Genomic DNA, 26,437 nt, shown 5'->3' on the forward strand with positions numbered 1-26,437 from the left:
CCACATTGATTCACAACACAAGTCGTGCGGCAGTCTCACACCTAATGTTGTCTAGTATATAAAACAGAGGCAAGGCACATTATTCAGTGAAGTAAAACTTATTATTACAGCTAATAGTTATCATCATGGATAATAATTAACCAAAAAGAACCTCAAACTGGCACCAGATGAAGAAATTTTATTTTTTAGAACTTAGACTCTTTTTGAAGTAGAACATATAGCTCCTGTTCATGAAGAGGGCTCTTTTTTTGTCAAGTTCCCTGAGCATTTTTTGCTTCAGCTTATTCTCTATCCAGTGCCAGCTCAAAGTTTACTTCCCCTTCTGTTTTCATGGCCATTTTTCAACGCTACCTGCCTTTCCTGTTTTCTACGTAACGGAAGAAACCCCCAAACAAAATTGTTTTAAAATACTATACAACCACACTATGCTTGGATTCTTTCCATGAATCCCACCCAATTAGAAATCCCATACTGTTCTTTGGCACTGTCAAAACATTTGACCCCAAAACACTAAAATAAACTGAATATTTTGTGGCAAGATCTATGCAGAACACAAACCGAAGGTAGCATTTCAGCGAGAAAGGGTGTTTATGTAAGAAATAGGTTAGAAAGGAACAGTATCACCCAATTATCCTCCTCTGACACGATCACAAAATACTGACAATACCTTATGGATATGGGAATCACTTTTAGAAGCATACACTACAGATAGTGCTTATGGCTGCATTCTTGGTCAGTTAGGTACAAAGGTGCCTCTCTAAATTCATTGCATCAATAACCTTAGTCAGATATTACTTTTGAAGCGTTAATTAGCATGTGAGGAGGCAGCAGCAGGAACAAGCATGCTAGCTCTGCCCTACGAGCCCAAGCATTTGCTTGTTCACAAAAAGCCATGGTGATTATGCAGCGTTCTAATATGTGAAAGGAGTCTCCATGGAAGCTGACCGTTCCTTCTTGTAAGCCGGACTGTAGTGGGGACAGTGGTATCACTTTGGTTTGACTTTGTACCTGGAGGTGCCCTCCATAGTCTCTTGAGACAGCTGGATGCAAGCAATAAAAAGACAAACCACAAGCTATAACCAAAGGCCAACAAGGTCTTTGTCTAAAATGATCTGAAACTCATCCTAAGTAAATTTTCACAAAATACCCTCTGTACTCCTTAAGCTGATGCATTGTTTCAGTATAAATTTAAGCTTTTCTGGCATCAACACATTTCCAAAAGTCTACTAAAAGTTGAGGGGGGATACCCTTGCATGTTTTCTTGATTATAATGAGCTGTTGCAGTTCAGAAGTTTCCGTTCTGAGCTGACAATTAAGTTTCTAATAAATGGAGGAGCTACTAATTGACTTATTTGTCTCACAAATACACTACCTTGCTAGCAACCTGTAGCAACACATTTTACATCCTTTGACCAGAAATCATTCACAGTTCTTGCAAGCTGCTAAATGATTAGATTTCAGTTGTGTAAACTGCCTATCTTCTCTCTCGCTGGCACCAAGGCTTTGCTTTTGAACGCAGAGAACGAAAAGAAGAGAATGAGCTATCAGACTCTTGACTGCGCTAACAGAACCAGAACGATAAGATACTGGTGCAATTGTTGTGGTCCCTATTATATATATGTGTATGTAATTGAAACCACAGAAATGCAGTCTATTTGATTCCGAACCAAAAGGTCACTCAACTCAATTTATAGTTGACGCTGAGCACAATATTGAAAAACACCTGAAAGCAAATGATCTTATCAGCAGTTTGGGCCTCAACGTTTACCGACTACATGAGATAATATGCTGATTACTAAATAAATGCATTAACTGTGTTTTGCACACGAGGGATGTTTAAATGTGTCCAGAACTTGATGGTGGCAAATTCATTGCCAGCTATCTTACCATTAGCATATTAAGTGCATTTTTAGAATGCCAAGCAACATGGTGGATTCCCCTTCCAGTCTCTGCAAAATCAATCCTCATCACGCAACACACGCACCAGACTTATGAATAGGGATGTTCCCAGCACATTTGTCCATGTGCAAAGTGAGCAGAAAAATTAGGAAGACTGGATTAGGCTCCCTCTGTGAAGTGGGCATGAGAACACATTCAACACATACACCACACTGCAGCAACAATTGCCGCCTCAGGGTCAAGCTAAACATGATGATAAAATGAAAGTTTATTACAGACCCACCGTGGCCTTGATCTCTCTCTCTCTTTGTTTGTAAATCAGGACCACAGTGGATTAATGTCTTCCTCTCCCCAGTGGCATAGCGTGGGTTGCCGGCGCCTCGCAAGGGGGGTGAGTGGGAGGGAAACAGGCAGAGTATGCATGCACATTCAACTGCCTAATGGCACCCGCGCCACCCAGGAGATTGCAACCTCAGAGATAAGAAAAGAAGAGTCATTTCATTGGAGAGGTCATTTCCTGGTTTGCATGGAGAAGCTGTTTTCAATGGAGCCCAGCAACGGAAGCATGGAACTGCATTGAGGAAGCACCGGGAATTGAAATTTTGCACCCGTAACAATGTTGCCCCCGCTGCAACCACCCCTGTGCCCCCCATGCTATGCCACTGTCTCTCCCCCTTATCATCATCATCATCTGGAGCAGGGGGACCAGCTTTCTATTTTCTATTTTATTTTTTGCAGAGGTGGGGGACCCAAAGCTTACACTCTGGGGCAAGCTACAAAGTAAAATGCCACATCTAGTTTGGCCCTTAGGTTTGACTGTACAGTGGTACCTCAGGTTACATACGCTTCAGGTTACAGACTCCGCTAACCCAGAAATAGTGCTTCAGGTTAAGAACGGACCTCTGGAACGAATTAAGTACTTAATCCGAGGTACCACTGTAGTCAGAAGCAAGGATGGCGACTACAGCAAAAAACTATTACTTTGGATACTGTCATTCTGCTGACAAATAATCTTACCTTGAGACATCCTCAGGCCATCACTACAGAACAAGCAGACCTTTCGATTTTTATTGTAAGCAATCTTGTAGGATTGGAAAACTTGGTGTCTTAGGTGAAAGCAGGATGCTCCCAAAACAAATCTATTCGCCATTTTATTTACCCAATTTGGATCATTCTCATCCCAGGGTTGTTTCCAACGTGTTACAAAATGTACAAACAAACCTACCATGTACACGTTACTTAAAAGCAGTTTATTGAGACCCAATCATTAAAACACAACAGCACATGAAAATATAAAACTGAGTAAGCGGAAATCACTGATTTACACCGAAGGGCTAGGAGAATAAAAATGTTTTCACTTGGCAGCGGAAACCCCTTAGAATTTTTGTTATCTGTGTCTCCTGAAGAAGGAAATTCCACAATTAGGCTGACGGCGCAAGAACAATGAAGGCTCTCTTTTGTAAAGAGCAGGGCAAACCCACTAGAGGGGAAATGACCAAAACACTCACACAGGGTGTAAGATGGTTGCAATGGCAGAAAGCGATTCAACATATAAGAGGATGCCAGGCCACCTGCACCCCACCTGCTCTCTGTAATCATCTTTGACTTTAGCTCAAGAGGTCCTGTTACATAGACTCTGCTACCTGAGGAGCGCCATATCTTTGCCCACTTCAGAGTCTGATACTCCTATAGTTGTAAGGAACTCTATGGCTCATCAGTATTTATCCATCACCACAGCACTTCGGGCTGCCAGTCCATCAGCACTTATGTGCTACACACATACCTCTTCAGCTACTCAGCTAAAAAGGTGGAACTGTGAAGGTCCATGGAAAAATTATAGTGGGAAGAAGTAGGAGGGGGCTAGTCTGTCATTTCAAGTCTTCTGACCATACTGCCATACAATCCCATAGCTCAACCTAGGTAGCTAAAATCAGGAAGTAATCTTTATTATTTAAAAAGAAGCAAATGTTTGGAAATGTATGACTGTTCCAACCTTGGCTTCAAATGAAAAACAGGTGGTAAGTGGAAATAGGGCCATCTCTGTGGTGGTAAACCCATTACGGAATGATCTCCACAGAAACATCTACTACTCTGTCTTATAGACAAGTTGAGAATGGGTTTATTTCCCCAGGCTTTTAGCGGTTGGTTGTTGTTCTTGGAAAGTGAATTTTACATTCTGAGTCTGATTTTTACTCTTCTTGAGGTGGTTCTTGTAAGCTGGGGATGCTTTGCAAAAAGAAGGAAACCAAACCAAGCATTCCAGCTCCATTCTCCTCTACCACCAAAGCAAAAAGCCTGGTCACTTGGAACAGTGACATCAACAACCCAAGCTCATCCTTGAGGACATTGCCCAGCCCCAGAAAGGCCTAGCACTCTGTCATCTCCACAAACAAGAGGGGATGTGGGCAGCATTCTTCCACCTTAGTAGAGCCTGGTCCTTCCAAAAATCCATCTGGCTATCAAGTCTCCAAGGCAATCCAATTACACAGTCAGCTTGTGTTGATGCCAGAGGCCTAGCAAAGACTCAACCATTGTTTACCACACCAAGGAATGACTTTAATTACTTAAGATAATCCAAAATGCCTTGTGGAAACATGTTGATATACTTAATTAAGAAATGACTGGAGTCACTCAATGCTCTCAATGAAGACTTGGGCTTTTTAAATCTTTCTATTTCAACTCAATAATATTTAGCAAAGCTCTCTCTTTTGTGAGGTCAGCCTGTCCTTTCTTTTTTTGCCCCCTTTCCCCCTACAGGTGCTTAGAAATGTATTGTTTTAGTACACAATTTAACACTCTATCAAGTAAAAAGGGTCAGGCTTATAGGTCTGTATATCCCTGGGTCTCTGTTTACTGTTCTGTACTGCATTTGCTCTTCTCCAGTCACCTGGGACCAAAACAGTTCACCCGCAGTCCTCAAATAGGTACCGTTAAACTCTGGCTCAGTCTGCCCAGGTTAGAGCTCCATGAAACTCAAGAACCTGCAAATATTCAGCTACTCGTAAAAGGTGTTAGAATCGGATGGTATCTCTGCATATTGTGTAGCACCTAGTACACAGAGCTGTTATAAGGATTACTGTGGGAAACGCACTGTGTAGCGCACTGAACACTTTAAATGTGCCAAGTACTATTCTTATTACGCACGCAGATATCAACGCTGCAGGATAGCTTTTTCCTCTCTAGGTTCTGGGGCCTTGCCATATTTCCTTCCTCATAGGCTCGTCAGTGTCATGCCTTGCCCAGCCAGAAGACTAAAATAGAAATGAACTGCACAGGTATCACTCTCACATGCCTACAAGTTGCTGAATGCTTGTGGGCTCAGGTATGCCTCAATTTGTGTAGAATATTGAGGGCTATTTCTCCCTCTCTTTTTAAAGGAGGTCATTTCAGTTGCTCTTATTTAACTACATAACAGGCTCAATCACAGAGTGGAGTTCATCTTGTTAGAATTCCTGCGCCATGATTACAGTCATGGGATTGTTGTCTGTCACATGACGGTATATGTTTTGACTCCACAGAGTGGGAAGTGAAGGAGACAGGATGTTTGTGTTACTGTGTTCCGTGAAGTGGGACTATTGTCCTTTGTTCTTTTTCCTCTTTGCTGTCTGATGCTAGAGAGAGAGGGAGCCATGTTGTAGTGCTCCGTGTGTGTTTAATGTAAATAAAGTAGATTAACCAAAATGCTGAGTTGCTGAGGTCTGTCACACAAGCTGCAAAGACTCTGCAGATCCCTAAGTGTGCAGATGTCTGTTGGCATCAGTCGCTGTGATGTTCAGGCAGAAGAAAGCTTTTGAAGCTCCCGAACGATCGACCAGGAGGGAGGGAACATGCCAGTTGGGCATGTGTCTCTACTAGGGTCCTACTCAAGTGTAGGACAAGCTCCTAACACATCTGTGGTCTCCTGCACTTTTGGCCTGCAGCCTCACCAACCCTGGGCTGCAACTCCCCAAAGTTTTGCTCACTAGGGAATATATCCCTCTGGCTGAAAAGGGTTTCCTACACTAAGCTGTCAATCACACACAAGGGAGGAGAAAATCTCTTTGGGCACATCTGCAACAACTGTTTTTGCTGGGTTACAACCAAGGAACAACCAGCACATGACACAGCTCAGCCAGTTGTATCTCCTGAACACAGTCCTTCACACAATGAATGGGCAAATGTGCTGTGGTAGCTGTGAAACACTTTAGGTAGTATTCAGCTCATGAGCAGACCCACTGAAGTTAATAGTCACAACTTAGGTGCATTAATTTCAGTGGGTCTACTCTGAGTTGTACTTAATTCAATACCTATCATTTTTACTTGTTATCAGGGATCGCCAGAGCTGTAAGCAAACATACACAGATCTTCTAGATCAGGAACAGCTTTTCTGGACATCAGGCCAGATGCTGAGACGACCCAACCATGGGCAGATAGATGGAGCAGCCAACCTGTCAATCACCCAACCACAGAATAATAGAATTGCAGAGCTGGAAGGGACTCTAAGGATCATCTAATCCCCAGCAGTGCAGGAATCTCAACACACAGTCTCCCATCCAATTTGAAACCATACCAGACCCTGCTTAGCTTCTGCACCATTTCCACTCTGTTTAAACTATTCCTTTTTAAACGTATTTATATATTCACTTTCATTAAAAATGATTGATTCGATTTACAGAATAAAATAAAAGGCAGCTACCTCTGCAAATGCAGGCACACCACCAAATCTACCCTTGAAGCCTAATTTCCTTTGTGGCACAGTTTGAACTCAAGCTGTACTTCAAAGGAGATCCCAGCCAATCCAAGCAGGGCTTGAAATCACTGTTGATCAGCCCTGTCTCCAAGACTCGCTTTTGCATGGATCAGCCACAGCTTGATCGGAAATGCCAGAGTGTAGCCAATCCCAGCAGGGCTTCAAATCGCCATCAGTCGCACGAGTGGCATGGACTTCTAAGTCCCGCTTTCTGCAGGGATTGGCTACACTTAGAGGAGCTCTGCTTGGAAGCTTCCAAGTGAAACCAATTCCACTGGGCCTTGCATGTGGTGCCAAATAGAAGCCCTGCTTGACATGGATCAGGAGGGGATTTTAAAACTCCTGGTTCTTCCTTTGCAGCTGCATCTTTACCTGCCTCACACCTGACATAAACGAGGCCCACAGGATGCAAGATTCCCACCAATGCTATAAATAGTTCAAGGAAACATATGCAAAGTGCTTTGATCACATAGAGAAGCCGTTTAAGTGTTTGATATTATTTTTATTATTTAACGAAATTAAAAGACACCTGCCTCTTGGGAGAAAAGCAATGACAAACCTAGACAGCATCTTAAAAAGTAGAGACATCACCTTGCCAACAAAGGTCCGTATAGTAAAAGCTATGGTTTTCGCAGTAGTGATGTATGGAAGTGAGAGCTGGACCATAAAGAAGGCTGATCGCCGAAGAATTGATGCTTTTGAATTCTGGTGCTGGAGGAGACTCTTGAGAGTCCCATAGACTGCAAGAAGATCCAACCTATCCATCCTGAAGGAAATCAGCCCTGAGTGCTCACTGGAAGGACAGATCCTGAAGCTGAGGCTCCAATACTTTGGCCACCTCATGAGAAGAGAAGACTCCCTGGAAAAGACCCTGATGTTGGGAAAGATGGAGGGCACAAGGAGAAGGGGACGACAGAGGATGAAATGGCTGGATAGTGTTCTCGAAGCTACCAGCATGAGTTTGACCAAACTGTGGGAGGCAGTGGAAGACAGGAGTGCCTGGCGTGCTCTGGTCCATGGGGTCACGAAGTCGGACAAGACTAAACGACTAAACAACAACAACAACAATCGAAAGCCCCTTTCCAAAGAAAGCTGTGCAGATTTTCAAGCCAAAATGAGCAATCCCATTGATTTAGCTGCCGCATAACAATTTTGTACATATAGCCCCTCAGTTGGTTAACTTGCCCCTTGACTAACAGGTGGGTCTGCATGCACACGACTCAAGCAAGTGTACTTGATTTGTATTCAACCACAAAACCTACAGGATCTGTGACACACCAAGACAAAACACAACCTAGCCTCCTGATTTTGCTGCCTGCCTATGTCTGCAAGAAAAGCTGCCAAGAACTGGAAGGCCACAATACATTGCTGGTGGATCACATGTTTGGCGGGCCTGGGGCACACACCAGCAATGAGGAGGTGGAAGAGAGACAGACCAAGGATTATAAATAGCAACACACGTAAAAGTAGACAGAGTAACATACCATAACCTTTAACATTCCTCAGATGAAAATAGGGACATTCCTCATTCTCCCCTCACCGCAACTGATCCTTTTTGACCCCGCCCCCATTCAACACACACCCAGAGCATTTCCTATGAGAAGGGCAAGTGCCACGCTCATCACATCAATGAAACATAGAATACACATCCCTCCACCATCTTGAGAAAACTTCAGAAGGTCGCTGGTTCGAATCCCCGTGACGGGGTGAGCTCCCGTTGCTCGGTCTCTGCTCCTGCCAACGTGGCAGTTCGAAAGCACGTCAAAGTGCAAGTAGATAAAAAGGTACCGCTCCGGCAGGAAGGTAAACGGCATTTCCGTGCACTGCTCTGGTTCGCCAGAAGCGGCTTAGTCATGCTGGCCACATGACCCAGAAGCTGTATGCCAGCTTCCTCGGCCAATAAAGCGAGATGAGCGCTGCAACCCCAGAGTCAGTCACGACTGGACCTAATGGTCAGGGGTCCCTTTACCTTACAAACAAAAAAGCACACACCAATACAGTGGTACCTCAGGTTAAGTATTCAATTCGTTTTGGAGGTCCGTTCTTAACCTGAAACTGTTCTTAACCTGAAGCACCACTTTAGCTAATGGGGCCTCCTGCTGCCGCCACGCTGCCAGAGCACAATTTCTGTTCTCATCCTGAAGCAAAGTTCTTAACCTGAGGTATAGTGGTACCTCGGGTTAAGTACTTAATTTGTCCCGGAGGTCCGTGCTTAACCTGAAACTGTTGTTAACCTGAAGCACCACTTTAGCTAATGGGGCCTCCCATTGCTGCCGCGCTGCCAGAGCCCGATTTCTGTTCTCATCCTGAAGCAAAGTTCTTAACCCGAGGTACTATTTCTAGGTTAGCGGAGTCTGTAACCTGATGCATATGTAACCTGAAGCATATGTAACCCGAAGTACCACTGTAAATAAATTTTAGAAAGGGGCAAGATTCGATACAGACACAGAAAGCATTTCTTTTTTAATCAAGACTCCTTGTGCTCCGCTTCGCTCCCCCTTTCTTCCCACCCAGGACAGTCCTGCCCTCTGCCTTTCCCCCCTCAGAGCTGGTGTGTCACACAGGGCTGGGCCTCCACAGCCACAGCCTCTCCTCCTCCTCCTCACCCCCTATGAGTTTTCCAAGGGGGGAGGCTGGCAGTGGAGGCCATGGAGAGGCAATAGGGTGCACCCTCACAGCTGCCACAGCCGCTCAGCTCATCTCTTCCCCAAACTCAGCAGCAGTGGCACTGGTGGGGAAAATAGGGACATTCCAGGATCAAATCAGAAGCCTTTCATAATTCCAGGACTGCCTCTGGAAAACTGGGACATAAAAAGTTCTCCCTTAGGAAAGATTCCTTGAGGGCAGTCCATCTGCACAGTATTACCCCATTTCTCTGTAACGTGTTCGGCTTTACAATCACGGCCGTTGAAATTCGCCTTGGTACTAACCAAGTTTGCTCCCGCTGTTCTTTTAGTGACAAGAGGACTGGAGCACTTGATGTAGCGGCGCAGTGTTAGGAGACATGGCAGGGCTGCATTCCTTGCATTCAGAGATTACATTTATGGACAAAACCGAACAGACTGCTCATTCTCTGATAGCCTTTTAAAAATCGAGTGCCATTTGCTCACCACCACTCAGTGTGAAAGAGGTGCATGAAAGTTTATTTTCAGCTTTAGCACCAACTGAAGGTTGCAGGCTGATGGCAAACATGACTATAAACTGCTCTTTTGAATTCCTGAAATTGAAGTGCTACACATCTCAGTGTATGTGATATCCTTATAGGACCACCGTATTTTAGTTTTTCATCAAACAATAAATGGAGGTGTGGAATATTACACTGGAAATGGACCATCCCCAATTGCATCAGAAAGTGCATGTCCTCTATATTGAGGGACTGGGGAAACTGGTGGCGGACTCAAAAACACTGGCTCCCAAGGCAGAGATGTAGCATCCTGAGTTCATCAACTCTTCTCATTCCTGACTAGCAGTCATGATGACGAAGGCTGATGGGAACTGGAATCCAATAACTGGAGACTCTCCAACTCTGTCCTAGGAGCCGCAGGATATCCACATTATAATGATACAATGGAACTGGGTGGACTGGGGCTCAGTTTCTCAATGCTCACAACTGAAAATCTGCAGCACCCCAAAAATCTGCAGCAGCTATGGGTGGCGCTGTGGGTTAAACCACAGAGCCTAGGACTTGCCGATCAGAAGGTCGGCGGTTCAAATCCCCGCAAAGGGGTGAGCTCCTGTTGCTTGGTCCCTGCTCCTGCCAACCTAGCAGTTCGAAAGCACGTCAAAGTGCAAGTAGATAAATAGGTACCACTCCAGCAGAAAGGTAAACAACATTTCCGTGCGCTGCTCTGGCTTAGTCATGTTGGGCACATGACCCGGAAGCTGTACACCAGCTCCCTCGGCCAATAAAGCGAGATGAGTGCTGCAACCCCAGAATCGGCCATGACTGGACCTAATGGTCAGGGGTCCCTTTACCTTTACGGAGCCCTTTCATGGCATGCATTTGAAACTCGGGAGAGAAGAGGAGAAACAGCATGCCAGCAATGAATCAAGCATTCCTTCCTTCCTCTGCCATGTTATAAAATTGGGCAGCCAGGCTACTCGTTCTTTGTTTCTGTTTATTTGAATGTTTATTAATTTTCAAAAAGTAATCTTATTCAAAAATTACAAAGGAAGCGAACAAATGAAAAACAAAATTGCAACTTTTGGTTTGTAACTCATGTTGCAAGTAAGGGAAGAGGGAGTACGGTAAATATATAATTCACAGTGCAACCAAAATTACTCTTTTACTTTTAGACTGGCCTCTTCTTTTCACAGATGTGATTGCATTGGAACCAAAACAAAATCCAGGTGACATATCATACGAGATGTCACTGTGCCCACAGCCAAGCTTAGGGTGGAGTTGTTCTTTCTTGTTGAGAGAAATTAAAAAATATCATACTATTTAAATCTAAAGAGAATAATGCAAATTGCAGTATTGCATTTAAAAGAAAAGTTTGCCCTTTGGGTGACTCTAGTGTTTTGCTATTACTATGCCTATTGCTTAGGAATATGTGCGTACACACACACACACACACACACACACACACGATTTCTGCAAAACATTACAAATCTCTACAAATCACTAATAGCAGCTGAAAGAACAGAGATTCAGTTTTGCCAGCTATGAAGTAGTAGTGCTTGCCTACGCCACCTCTTCCCCTATCCCTGCCCCCCAAATTATGCTGCTTCTATAAAAACCCTACTGTTTTTATTTATCTGCTTCTACAATTTCCAAACAGTGGAGCTTGACATTTTGGTCTCTGACAGGCTACACTTAATATTAGGATGCTTGGGGGAAAATCCATACCAGGGGTGGGAGGGGGCGGGACTCTCCTAATACAAAGATAGGCAGGAACATTGCGTGGCTATTCCCGCCCCCTCCCAGACAATGGAATAAATAAAAACACAGGACACCGAATTTAGGTTAATGGGCGAAAAATGGCCACAACTTTATTGATTACAGGTAAAAGCGGTATTGGCTTTAGGCATTGGCCCTATCAGACTAACCGGTATAACCGGGAAGGGTTAAGCACCAACAGGGGGAGCCCCCGAGATGCACATCCCTAGGCACTCCCCGAGGGGTTACCGCTCGGGAGCGCGCTTTAGGCCCTAGCCTCCATAGGTTTTGGACGAGGCGACGCCCCCCGGAGTCCTTTAACGAACTACCCTTCAGCATTTGGGGGAGGTGATGGCGTTCCTCCCCCATCTCATTTGCATAATAATACCCCTGCCAATGCCTAACCGCCAAAACCAAAGTGTTGTGACGTTTTGCTACGAGGTAGGCGAAAAAACCAAGTGGCTTACAAAATACAGCCAATTAGCCAAATGGAACAACTCCTACCAGGCCCCTTGCGTCAACCAGCCGAAGTCCATAGCAAAGTCCCGATGAGAACCTAAAGAGTGAGAGGGACGGAAACCACAGCTGCTGAAAGGAAAAGAAAGGGGCGAGTATGGGCTGCCCCGACCTTAAGTGCCCCTTACTAGTCCCGCCCCCGCCGCCAGCCGATTGGCTGGCGTGGTGAATAATGAATACTGATGAACCTGGGATTCCCTTGGTCCCGCGGGGCTGCAGCCAGCCCTGCGAGAGTGTGAATGGGGCGTGAGCCCGCAACCCCCCCCCCTCCGGATGTCGGGAGTGGCCTTTTCACCGCAAATGGTTTGTTTCAGCTATCTCTCTTCCTCAGAAATCAGACAGCTTATTGGCTTAGCTTGTTAGGCCAGGTTAAAGGGATGCATTGCTGAAAAAGCTCTTACAGAAGCTTACTCCTAGGCTAAAAATAGCAAGCACTAGAGAATTATCTTAAATACTACCAAACTTGTTCTGTGCTGTGAATGCAGATAACTGTAATATGTTTCCTTTTTTGGAAGTTTTCAGAGCTTTTTAAATATGCTTGCTTTAGCCGACTGTTTAATTAGTTTCTGATTCTGTTTGCCACTTCCCCCCGCCCCACCTTTCGGAATACACAGCCAGAGGACATCCACCCACAAAACCCTTCTTATTTAGCTTGGTCCTACTGTTAATATTCTAATGAGCTGTTAGACCTCCAAACACTCAGGTTAGGCAAGCGTCCCTATGGAATGTAAATGTCAAAAGCAGCCTGCAGCAAAGACTGGATTTCCTTTCTCTTGTACTCCCCTCTACCAATAGCAGGATTTAGGAAACTAACTTTTTCTGTTTTGCCAAGGCCCTGAGTGGTTGTACCTAAAGCTAAACCTTGGAAGGTGTGCCCTTAGCTCAGAGCATGCGAGGTCAGTGGTCCAAACTTGAAACTGGAACCTGAAGTACATAATGTACTGTTCTATTGAACCAAGCAAGAGCTAGAATACCAGACTCCTAGTATTTCTATCATGCCTGACCAATCTGAGGGATTCATATTGCCTCTCTTTCGCTCTTTGCCTAGAAATCTGAGCAGAGTCCACATTAGCTCACAGAGTTAGGGTCTCAGTCTCAAGGCTTTGCGGTTACTGGTTCATTAGCCAGACCACACATGGAGTACTGTGTCCAGTTCTGGGTGTCACAATTTAAGAAGGACATTGACAAGGTGGAAAGTGTGCAGAGGAGGGCAAAAGTTATGAGGAACAGTTGAAGTGCTGGGTATGTTTCGCCTGGAAAAGAGGAGACTGGGAGGAGATATGATAGCCATCTTCAAATATCTAAAGCAGGCATAGGCAAACTCGCCCCTCCATATGTTTTGGGACTACAACTCCCATCATCCCTAGCTAACAGCACCAGTGGTCAGGGATGGTGGGAACTGTAGTCTCAAAACATCTGGAGGGCCAAGTTTGCCTATGCCTGATCTAAAGGGTTGTCACATGGAAGATGGAGCAAGCTTGTTTTCTCCTGCTCCAAGGGTAGGACTTGAACCAACGGCTTCAAGTTACAAGAAAGGATATTTTGACTGAACACCAGGAAGAACTTTCTGACAGTAAAATCTGTTGGACAGTGGAACGGATTATCTTGGGAGGTTGTGGGTTCTCATTTATGGAGACTTCAAAGCAGAGGTTGGATGGCCATCTGTCAACTGTACAATTTCTTATCATTCAGTACTATGCACTGGGAATTTAAAAACAACTATCCATGTTTTTTTGTGGAGAATCTCATGGCTTATTTCCCATATGTAATGTCTAAAGGTTGATCTACTCTACAAAGTTATCACTGCTCCAACCTAGCCAAAGGAACAACATGTCTTTGGTTGGAGAAGGGGCATGGATTGCCAATAGTGAATACCTCAGCAAACCAGCGGAGACTGATCCATTAGGGCACATGGGCCCTACCAACCTCAGCAAGCTTCCACCTGTCTCTACCTGTCTGCCTTCTTACTTACATCCAGCCCAATGGGTGGCACTGGCTCTCGGTTTCCTCTTCCCGAATCTGACTAGTGCCATTGGACAACTCTGCAGGAAGCAGGAATGGGACAGCTGGGCAGGTTTTCCTGCCACTGGCTCCATCTGCGGCTGACCTCTCTGCCCTACCAGTTCCAGTGGGCACCAGCCACCACTGCAGCAAGACCAAATTCCCACGATTCTTTGGGGGAAGCCAGAATAGTTCAAAACCTGGCATGAAACCAAAGAAAGTTCAAAAAAAGAAATAGAGGGTAGCCACTTGCACAATGCCAAAAAGAGAGAACAGCCACACCTAAAAAATGGGGAAAGGAGGACACAAAGATGATATACACACCTGAAAATTTAGAAATAATGCCTAGCATTTCCATTTCTCTGAAAGAGTTCCTATTATAGAAAAAAAGCATTAAAAATGGCACCCACACTTGCAGTATGTGGCGACACAGTCTAATGTTTCAGAGAAAGCTGTTCTCTAACTTTTACCTCCAAAGACTGCAACCGACTTTAAAAAATCATGTAACATGAGCGACCGTGTCAACTGCCTGAAATCCTAGTCCATTTAGCTCATAACCACAGAAAACCTCAGAGTTATTAATCAAAACACACAGAAGGTGGGCAGAATTTAATGGCTCAGAATCTCTCCTGTTGTTGTACCACCTTTCAACACCTCTGGACATAGTTCTACACCCAAGTGTCATTAGCAGTCATGGCACACGAGCAAATCAAGACTCTTGTCTCTGCAAGATACTTCCATCTATTCTTTTTGCTCCCCTGGAGCTTTCAGGTCTTAAAACAGAAAGACAGCACTATAGTGATTACTGTGGATCCCCATTCAAACATGTATTTTACCATGTTTTGCTTGTAGAGGGGTAAACTAGTGTAATTGCAATGGCAGGGTACATTTGCTTTTTTGATGGATTTTCTACTTACATATTAAACTTTAATATTATGCTTTTTTTAAAAAAATCCTTTTTCAGAAAATATCACACACCAACTGCATTTTTTTTTAAAAAAAAAAAGAGGAGACAGAACGAATACAGAGTCTGTATGCCTACAGTTTTAAAAGGCTATATCATAATAATTGTGATTATTATATGGCTTTAGGGCATGCAAGGTTTGCTACAAACTTTCTCAGTAATCCTTGCAAAGAACCCATGAATATCAGTAGGTCAGTACTCCCAGTATTGCAGAATGAGGGACTGCATCTGAGAGATAGGAACTTATCACCTAGAAAATTCATGGCACAGGTAAGGTTTGAAGCAGGGACATTCCCCTCATAAGCTGCTACAAATTACCAAAGTACAGCAGAAGATCCAGACAAAATTCAAGCTTTGTCACACAGACAGCACTGGGTACCTGGCGGAATAAACTTGAACATGCCTCTTCTTGCCTGCAAAACTCAATCAAGAGGCAAATGTGGTGGCCAGAGTTCCTTAGCAAGGGAATTCCAGAAATTTGATAGAGGCACCAAGAAGGACCTCTATTGATAGTCAGTGAATGCATCTCCCCTGTAGACGGACCATGCAACTGGGTTTCTTCAAAATACTAGCAATGTTGCCCTTGTGCATATGATGTCCTTGGGCCAGAGGGGCACTCTTAATTGCGCCCAGGAGCTAAATGATCTAATAAGGTTAACTATGCAAAGTTAAAAGAAGTTCTGTTGTCCTGGGAGCTGTGGAAGGGTTTCCCCTCCCCCTGGAAGGAACAATATCTGGTCCTTTTCATTGTGCACCTTGTGTCATTGCGCTTCCACTAGCTAAAATCACACTTGTCCTTTGCTCACCTCTAAGGGTGAAGAATGCAATCTTAAGCAGTACTAGAAATCACAGATTCTTCAGAAGAGATATATATCCCCTGCCTCTCTATGCTAAAAAGCACAATGCCGTAACAGGGCCACATGTTTCACAATTGCCATTAAAATCCTCCATATGTCTTCATTTGGAAAGTGCCTTTCCTTATCCAACCAGAAATTCACAGCCCTGCTTTGAAAAACAAACAAAATGTTCATTGCTCTGGGGATGCTGAACCAACCCACTGCTTGAGAAAACGGAACGTCGAAGAGAGAACACACAGACACCGAGTCAAACCCCAATATCCTCCTATGGAAATGATTCACACTCATTATATCGAGACCACTTTAAAATCATGACTCATAGGCGTGAAGCATCACTCTCAAACGTCAAACTCTTGGGTTAATTCACTATTGAATGTTAGGCTACAAATTGAAAGCCAACAGATACAGAATTTCTTCAAGGTTAACCCACAGAATGCATTTTCATAAGATGCCCACAACTTTAACAGCCTTTGGGGTGGGGGAGGAGACCTCAAGTTGATATCACAGGTACAGTCATACCTCATGTTACGTCCGCTTCATGTTACGTTCTTTCAGGATACGTCCCGTGGCGACCCGGAAGTACTGGAAAGGGTTACTTCCAGGTTTCGCTGCTTGCGCATGCACAGACGCGCAAAATGATGTCATGCGCATGCGCAGAAGCGGTGAATCACAACCCACGCTTGTGCAGATGCTCCGCTGTGGGTTGCATTTTTTTCATGTTGCGAACGGGCCTCCGGAACGGATCCTGTTCACAACCAGAGGTACCACTGTACTTCTGAACTCCCGTTAGTTTGTGGAAGCATGCCAGTTGTTTACACCAGTACACCTTCCCCAAAAATTTGTATTTTAAGAGGAGAAAGCAGTGGCCTATTGTGGTTTGCCAGTGCCTGGGATGGGGGACAGAGGGTGAAAGGAGTCTGCCACACCAGCCCAGCTCTTGCCACTGATGGAGCAACCCCTGCCCCACCACAGCCAAGCAGAGCCACAGTGTGCTGCCTGCCTGCTTGTGCAGTGGGTAGCCCAGCTGGCCAACTCAGCCCTTGGAAGGTAAAGGGACTCCTGACCATTAGGTCCAGTCGTGACCGACTCTGGGGTTGCGGTGCTCATCTCGCTTTATTGGCTGAGGGAGCCTGCGTACAGCTTCCGGGTCATGTGGCCAGCATGACTAAGCTGCTTCTGGCAAACCAGAGCAGTGCACGGAAACACCGTTTACCTTCCCGCCGGAGCGATACCTATTTATCTACTTGCACTTTGACGTGTTTTTGAACTGCTAGGTTGGCAGGAGCAGGGGCTGAGCAATGGGTAAATCCCACCAATACCTGAGAGAGGAACACCGGGCAGTGCTGTGCTCACTCCTTGCCTGCCTCCCTCCATCCATGCCTGCTCATTGTCTGGGGAGCATGCCAAACAAGGAGCGAGCAAGTGCTGGCTGGGTGGCCGTTCAGCAAGGGGGCCAGGGATGCAGTGGCAAAGCCAGGCTGGACTCTGGGGCCCAGAACCCCTCAGTGGCAGGCAAAGGAGGATGGGGAGCCAGGGATGGGGCCCATAAGGCACTCCTGATTGGGACAGGGGGATCCCCACGGAAGCCGGCGCCTGCGTGAGGATGCCAGGTTCGTGCCCCGTCAAAATTGTGCACCCGGGGCTATGCTTCGTGACAAATGAGGAGTTACAGCAACAAAATTAAGTAGTATTCTCTGTTTACACACTGTGGATTCTGATACAAAGATGGAAAGAATGTTGTCATGGCTGTTTCACATTCAGGAGTTCCAACTGCTACTTCCTGATCTGTGTGGAAGGCCTCTAGCAAGTCAATAATTCTTTTCTACCTGTCAAGCTCACTGCAAAACAACCTGGCCGTGACTTCTAGGAAGACCACATAAATGGCACTGCTTAACTTTACTCTAATAAACACGAAGGCGCACATGAACTTACTCAAAACGATGGGAGAAAATGTGTGGTGCAAGATCAAAAGTGAAAAAGCTGTAATAGTATCACGCCACAGCTGAGGAACAATGTTTTGGGCTTTAAGGAAGGGCTGGTTCGCATGCTTCTTTTCGGCCTATTTGTCCTCATAAAAAGTATCCGTGCACTTGAGAAAGCACCCTACAATTCAGAAGTGAATGGAAACACTTTGTAGCCAGAACTGTGTTCACTAGGGGTGAAAAACACATTAAATTGTGCAAAAAAAGGTAAAGGTAAAAGATAAAGGGACCCGTGACCATTAGGTCCAGTCATGGCCGACTCTGAGGTTGCGGCGCTCATCTCGCTTTATTGGCCGAGGGAGCTGGCGTACAGCTTCCGGGTCATGTGGCCAGCATAACTAAGCTGCTTCTGGCAAACCAGAGCAGCGCACGGAAACGCCGTTTACCTTCCCGCTGGAGCGGTTCCTATTTATCTACTTGCACTTTGACGTGCTTTCGAACTGCTAGGTTGGCAGGAGCAGGGACCAAGCAACGGGAGCTCATTCCGTTGTGGGGATTTGCCGATCTTGTGATTGGCAAGCCCTAGGCTCAATGGATTAGACCACAGCGCCACCCACATCCCCTGCAAAATAAGGTAGCATCATGCAAATCTGTTCCATTTAAACAGGTTACAGAATCCAGCTTTTCTTGGATACACAATTTGGCTTGCCAAGCACATAATGTTATTTTACATTTTAAGGCCGTGTGCATATAACCCTGCCTAGGCTGGACTATCAGTGGGCTAGCCATGAGTGTCAGTGTCATACTGTGGACTATCAATGTGCTGGCTCACCATTCAGGAAGCAGCCAATAATTAAAAGTGAAAAGAAAACAGACACCAAATATGCAGCAAGGATGTATGTAGTAGCAGAAATGTCAAAAGAGGCACTCATGAACTCAGCCAAAAGAAAGAGTATTTTACAGTATATAAAACCCTACAGTTCTTAACAGTTCACTTATTTATCTTTAAAGAGTAATAAGTATCAAGTCCAGTGAAACCAAACACCGTATTTTAGCACTGCCTTTAAATACAGATTACTTCCTCAGATGCAACTAGGGACCACAACTGGAAAAGAAAACAGAAGGATCCCTAAATTACAGCAACTTGGCCGCAGCCTTTTATCCAGAAGGTGAAAACTTGCAACAAACAACTTGCTGCCAATGTTGAACACTACAGGAACAATGCTACAAGTACAGACAGCAGAATGAATCCTGTTGGCAAGACGAAGTCAGAAGACAGACTAGATACTTAGTGTTTATTGGAGCAAGAAAATGAAAGATAAGATGCAATCTAGGTGAATCATAGATTGCAATTTGGGAGATGCTCAGGGTTATGGCTACTGGAAGTGAAGGATTCACAGATATCTGCAAGTCCAGATTCTTATTTTTTTTCTACCTTGGACTATAGGAAGAACAATTAAAATGAGATGAAATGGACTACTACAGCATTTGATTATTTGGATAATTCGTTAGCACATCCTCCCCCAAAAGCCACAATTTTAATTTGTGCCAAACATTCAGTAATAACTACCAAGTGTTATTTCAAGAATTCTTAACGGGCTTAACTAATCACTGCAACTTTACTCTTCGTCCCCAATTCTCAAACTGCATCGCTTCTTAGATGTCACCAGCATGTCCCATAAAGATCAATATGCTGCTAAATATAAAGTGAATATGTTTAAAGCAGCGGGAAGGAGTTCCTAAAAAGAAATGTATCAGGATTCCGGCTTGGATGGATGCTGAATCAGAGCAGAAAGCAGCCCGTTGCCAGCAGTAGGTCGCAGCAAGCAATGCGGGAGGCTGTCCCCGCCCCACTTAAACGCTGTCTGGTCTAAACAACACAGCAATTTACGCTACATAGCTGTTTCACCTCTGTCCAACCTCGTATTGTCCTCAACTCGACAAGGACTGGGCTTGACAAAATTTTGCACAAACACTCTAATTGCAAAAATACAACACGTGCCTTGGGTTCTTTTAGAGACATACAATCAGTATCATTTTCCCCACAAGTGAGGAACGGCGCATTAAGGGTACTATGCAATAACCATTACCACCATCACCATTGATGCAGTGACTGTACTTTAAAAGGGAAACCCTCTTAATGCAGGGGTCATCAAACTTTTTCAGCAGGGGGCCGGTCCACTGCCCCTCAGACCTTGTTGGGGGGGGCGGACTATATTTTGAATAAAAATAATGAATAAATTCCTATGCCCCACAAATAACCCAGAGATGCATTTTAAATAAAAGGACACATTCTACTCATGTAAAAACACGCTGATTCCCAGACCATCCGTGGGCCGGATTTAGAAGGCGATTGGGCCGGATCCAGCCCCCGGGCCTTAGTTTGCCTACCCATGCTCTTAATGGGATAAACAGCTTAGCCACTTTATGGAAAATGTGATGGTAGCGTGTCCAGAAACCTCAAAAACCAGAACACACCCTGGGAGAAAAAAACCCAGATCTTTATTTAAAAGCATTCTGCAGGTTTAGGGCAATATGAGGGAAGAGGGGGTCGGGGGGGAGGTTGCTAGTTTAGGGGCTTCTAGCAAGAGTGCAGGGAGATATGAGCTAAGATTGCACACAAGCTGTAACAGTTGCCCATTGCACTTGTTACTGCACAATTATCAGGGTTTCTCCACTGTTAAGAGTTCATCATGGTTCATGGAGATAAATCAGCTTGGGTGGTTGGTTTTTTTTGGGGGGGGGAGTGTGTGGGATATAGCCAATCCTTGATCACCCAGCAACCCTAGACAAGCACACGTAACTGTCTCAGCTATGCTTATCTTAATTTGGCTTCCAAATATTATTTTAAGAGGCGAGAGGATGACTCAAGGCCAGCCACTTGGCTGTCTCCGATGAGAAGTCTAGGATAGCTCTTGCAGGAGATCATCTCTCTTTTGCTGACTCAGTGGAGATTCACGTTTGTCATTCAAAGACAAATCTTAAAAGGGCATGGATCACTCCACAAAGGTGCCCAGACTTGGTTATCAGTCAGGTACAGGCAGCATCCAGTTACGGTACCTCCAAGTGCATCTAAAAAAGGAAATCTGTTTGGGCGTCAATGTGAGCAGAGCATATTTTTGGGGCAGGAAGTGTTCTTAGTTTGAGCAAATAATGCAAAGCAGTTTTAGTGCAGGGAAATTTCTCCTTTCAGAAATGGGCAGGAAAAAACCCCAAAACCCCAAATGGCTTTTGTGACAGGGGCAACCCTGCTTCACAGCATGGACTGGGGTGGGGTGGGGGCTAAGGATAGTGTAACAGTGACTATTATTACTACTATTGCTGAACCCCTGTTCTCAAAAACAGAGCTATAGTGTTAATTGCTCTCAAGAGTGGTAATCAGTACATCAACAGAGACTGAAAGCAATGAGAATCATAGGTGCAAAAAACCCACAATATTGTGATAATCTGATGGCAATTATCGAGAACTGAACAATTTACTTACCACATTGTTACTAGAGCATTGGGTATCATAACTTCAGCATGGCAAATGAAACCCACCATGCCAGGTGATATTGGTATGATATTTCTCCTCCTTTAGATTTCTTCTTTTCTTGTATTTTCTTCTTTCTGAATTTGCTCTTTTTTTATATAGAATAAGTAGCTGTTTTATCTCAGTATATTATAAAAAGATACTTTGTAATGGTTATGTATTTCTGTATATCTTTGAATAAGCATCAATAGATGATTTTTTTTTTTTGTTAGAGAACAACAACAACAAAAGAGAATCATAGGGGCAACTTAAATATCTGTTAAAGAGACAGAAAATGTTTTGGCACCAAAATGAAAGTTAGAATAATAAGGTAAAATAGGGTTTTTACCTTATCATTCTAATTTCTCTGAGCATGTTTAAGTGCTATGCAATCACAAATTGCATTTTGTATTATTAAAATGGAAAAGCAGCAACTGCAGATGTCATATATATATATGTAAGTAATGTATGCTTACACACCACACAACTAAAGCACAAGGCTTCCTTCAATGAATCCTGGGAAATGGTAGTTTGCTAAGGGTTCTGGAAACTGTGTGTTATGTATACAGCCTACGTTATTTGGGATATTGCAGAGTCTTGCAGCCTGCCTGTGCACTTTCTATATAAAACCTAACACTAGTGCATAAATGCAATATCTAGCTGTAGATGTACCTGACTGCAGCTTAAAGACATTCACGCACTAATTCAGATGCATAGGAAGGAAGGTCATTCCCACGTCCTCTCCCATTTCTCCATAAACTAAAAATAAAAAATAAAACCCAGAAAACCTCATCAATTCTAGCCTGGAATGCAAATTGCAAGTGCAGAATCATTGATCAAAGAAAGCCAAATTGTTGAATGCAATGAAATTCCAGAGCCATTCAACTATGTGGCTACTAATTAATTTAGCAGTAACATTAAAATCCATTGGAGTCCAGAGTGTGGGGTAGGCATTCTCTAACTGACATTCTAAGCCGTGCTGAAAAGTAGATGCATGAGTGCTTTGGGTTTACACAGTACTGTTCTAGGGAATCTTGTGTGGTGGAAAAGTGGAAGCTTCATGTGCACTCTCCCCCATGAATCTTCCCCCACCACACAACTTTTCCTTAAGTCAAAGAACAAGACACCTGTGCACTTCCTCGCCAGAATTTCTGACACTATCAGAATGTCCTAATGCATTATGTTGGACTTCTGAAAAAAATGTATTTGCTGCTGAACTTTCCCACCTGAGACTGCAAGTAGAGGATCAGCTATTTGAATACTCTCCAGCAAAACAAATTTAGAAAATTAGCAAGTCAAAGAAAGGACTCTAGACTAGATTTTGTCCTGGCATACTTATTTGGAACATTTTTTTAAAAAGAGTCTCCACATGGTTTGGACAACAACACTTGGCCATGTTGACTAGAGTTGATGGGAGTTGCAGTCCAAAGCAATTGGAAGATACCTTATTGTTTTTCATCACAGATGAGTGGTGGTTAAAAGGTGAATCAAGGCAATAATGGTTTGCCTAAGCTATCAAATCAGCTCTAGAGGTACAGATCTGAACCAATAATTTTCCAAATCATGCTGGAGAATAGAATGTGTTTTTTACAGGAGATTTTGGAAGAGATGATATTATTTTAATCAAGGGTCTTACAGATGTACTGTTTGTAGTGCTATAACTACAAACTACTGTATCCACATATTTCCACATGACATCATTATCATTCCATTACTATTCTGGGATATGGCAGTCACCAAACCATTTTAATTCTGTCACAAAACATATGACATTTGTGAAAGATCCAGGATACTTCTGCAATATTTTCATTGTGTGGAAGCTGTTTTGCTCAATTTCCTCCTGCTTCTTCTGTGGCATTTGTGGTGTGTGGTTTGAGGAACATCTGCTTCATTCCCTTTTTTTCCATTTATCAATCAATTCAAGAAATTCCTGCCATCTAATCTCCCTCACAACCAGAATTCCAGATTACCAGGTGTTAAATACCAATATGGGGACACCCCACCAGGGGCCTATCAAAACCCTATGGATATGCTCACAATCCCAACATTTACTGGTTGGAGGAACAGGAAAACTGAAGAGGTGTGACTAAAGATGAGTAACTTTTCTCAAACAGAACACATTCCATCATTTGTGTGGATGGGGGAATGTGAAGTCACTCTCTGACAAACAGTGATATGTAATCAATGGTGTGGACAGTCCACTACAATTTTGCTACAAAACATTAGGAAGAAATTGCAACTCTAGAGCTATAAGTGGTACATCCCCAAAGAGAACTAGTATTTCACCAATGATATTCTAAGAAAGAAAAAACGACAACAACATCCCATCCAAACTGTGAATCTATTTCTTACAATTTCTGATATGGCCTAGGAATCTCCATTTGTTAGCAGTGTTTACCCTGGCCCCCGCCCCCGCCCCCAGAACCAGGCACTTTCACACCTCTGTACAGCAAATTAACCAATAAAAACCAAGTTAGGAATAATGAACCAACAAATCACTGGCGAAGGGATACAAGAAAAATATAATACAAACCACAAGCCCAGGTTCAGATGCAATGCTAAACCAAGACATGGCAGAGTCCTGTGAAGTGCATCAGCAGATAAGCCTGTCTTCTCTCCAGAAATCCACACATTTGCTCGTTCACATTATCTCTCTCGCCCTGACCTAGCCACTGTGATCCATGCGACGGTCACCTCCAGACTGGATTATTGTAACTTGCTCTACGTGGGGCTGCCCTTGAGACTGACCCAGAAACTCCAGCGGGTGCAGAATGCCACAGCGAGACTCCTTATGGGGTCTTCACTGCGAGATCACATTCATCCGGTACTATACCAGCTGCACTGGCTCCCCGTGGAGTATAGGATCAGGTTTAAGGTGCTGGTTTTAACCTTTAAAGCCCTACACGGCCTAGGACCCTCGTACCTACGGGACCGCCTCTCCTGGTATGCCCCACAGAGAAACCTACGGTCTGCAAATAATAACATCCTCAAGGTCCCAGGCCTCAGAGAAGTTAGGCTTGCCTCAACTAGAGCCAGGGCCTTCTTGGCTGCGGCTCCAATCTGGTGGAATGCTCTGTCACAAGAGACTAGGGCCCTGCAGGACCTGACATCCTTCCGCAGGGCCTGCAAGACAGAGTTGTTCCACCAGGTCTTTGGTCAGGGCGCAGCCTGACTCCCTCCTCTGGCAACCTGCACAGAATCTTGCTTAATCGGTTGCCATTAATTTGATTTTAATTTAATTTTTATAATGAAATATTTTTAGAATGTGTGATTATTTGATTGTTTGATTATTTGATTGTTGTTAGCCGCCCTGAGCCCGGCTTCGGCTGGGGAGGGCGGGATATAAATAAAATTTATTATTATTATTATTATTATTATTATTATTATTATTAAGCATGTTAACATTAAACATGTTAACATGTTAAGCCTGTTATATGTTAACTCCTTGAAAGATTCCATCAACGGTGTCTCTGAAAAATTTTACACATCACTTGGGAAGACGGGCGAACTAATGCCAGTGTACTGGAAGAAGCAAAGAACACCAGTGTCGAAGCAATGATCCTTCAACATCAACTTCGTTGGACTGGTCATGTTGTGCAGATGCCTGATTATCGTCTTCCAAGGCTACTATTCTATTCCTAACTTAAAAATGGAAAGCGTAATTCTGGTGGTCAACAAAAGAGGTTTAAAGACTCTCTCAAGGCAAATCTAAAAAATGTAGTATAAACACAGACAACTGGGAAACGCTGGCCTGCAAGCGCTCCAATTGGAGAACAGCCTTTACCAAAGGTGTCATGGGTTTGGAAGACGCTCAAACTCAGAATGAAAGGGAGAAACACGCTAAGAGAAAGGCACGCTTGGAAAATCCTTACCAACTCCAGCCCGGAAACCTATGTCCCCACTGTGGAAGGACGTGTGGATCCAGAATTGGCCTCCACAGTCACTTACGGACTCACTATTAAAACAGTGTTTATGGAAGACAATCTTACTTGACGATGAGTGATCACCAAAGAAGACAACATGTTAACTGGGCCTCAGGAGTTCTGCACAGATGTATTCCAATTCCTACAGACAGACATCAGCAAAAACTGCTAGAGACACAGCACAGCTTCTACGTTTAGATTTTGAAAATTACTTCTTCTTCACTTTCACTTTAGCACACTACTAAAACCCCATTCTAGGATATCCATAATAAATCCTAGAAGTCGAAGTTTATACAGATAAAAGAGTGACTAAATCTTATTAACACTCTTCAAAGTTTACAGGAAAACCTGGGATAATCACAACATCCAAATCGACTGCATTAAAAAAGAAGCACTCCAATAAGAATAAAACTGGCTTTATCACTCCCTATTGCCCAAAGAGACCAAACTGGCTAAATATGACCTTGGTTCTCTTCAGCTTGCCCCTTGAAAAAGCTTATTAATGTATGTGCTTGGTGCTATACAGAGCATACATGCACCCTAATCCCTAACCAAGGGCTTTTATATTTACAAAGATTTTTTTAAAAAAGGACACCAGGAAGAGATCATGGATTTGCTGTATTTTTTCTTTGGAATGTAGGTACGTTCAAAATAATACTTAAAGCAGTAGTATACAAAAAGCAAATTACATTATGGAAAAAAAGAACCATAGAGTACCACAATACTAAAAGGTAAAGGTAAAGGTACCCCTGCCCGTACGGGCCAGTCTTGACAGACTCTGGGGTTGTGCGCCCATCTCACTTAAGAGGCCAGGGGCCAGCGCTGTCCGGAGACACTTCCGGGTCACGTGGCCAGCGTGACATCGCTGCTCTGGCGAGCCAGAGCCGCACACGGAAACGCCGTTTACCTTCCCGCTGGTAAGCGGTCCCTATTTATCTACTTGCACCCGGAGGTGCTTTCGAACTGCTAGGTTGGCAGGCGCTGGGACCGAGCAACGGGAGCGCACCCCGCCGCAGGGATTCGAACCACCGACCTTTCGATCGGCAAGTCCTAGGCGCTGAGGCTTTAACCCACAGCGCCACCTGCGTCCCTTACCACAATACTACCAACATCCATTTAACTATGTTGAGAGGCAGCAACTATAATCAGCTGAGGTCAATGGGGCTTCTCTCGAGTAAAACAACATCTCCATCAGGGCTGTGCAAGAGAGAATGTCTCCTGAATGATTTGTAAAAC

General features: G+C 44.2%; 1 protein-coding gene across 9 annotated transcripts in view; it reads right to left on the minus strand.

Moving 5' to 3' along the window:
* PPARGC1A (PPARG coactivator 1 alpha) overlaps positions 1–26,437 on the minus strand; it is a 658,152-nt gene that overhangs the window by 57,774 nt on the left and 573,941 nt on the right. Inside the window, exon 1 of one of the 9 annotated variants that reach the window (XM_083754903.1) lies at positions 668–857. The exons of the other annotated variants lie outside the window; for them this stretch is intronic. The gene's annotated coding sequence lies outside the window, so the exon portion shown is untranslated. Of the gene's footprint in view, positions 1–667; positions 858–26,437 lie in introns of those variants that run through there. 9 annotated transcript variants of the gene reach the window in all.

The sequence above is a fragment of the Podarcis gaigeae genome, assembly GCF_964106915.1.
Source record: "Podarcis gaigeae genome assembly, chromosome: 9".
Lineage (NCBI taxonomy): Eukaryota > Metazoa > Chordata > Lepidosauria > Squamata > Lacertidae > Podarcis > Podarcis gaigeae.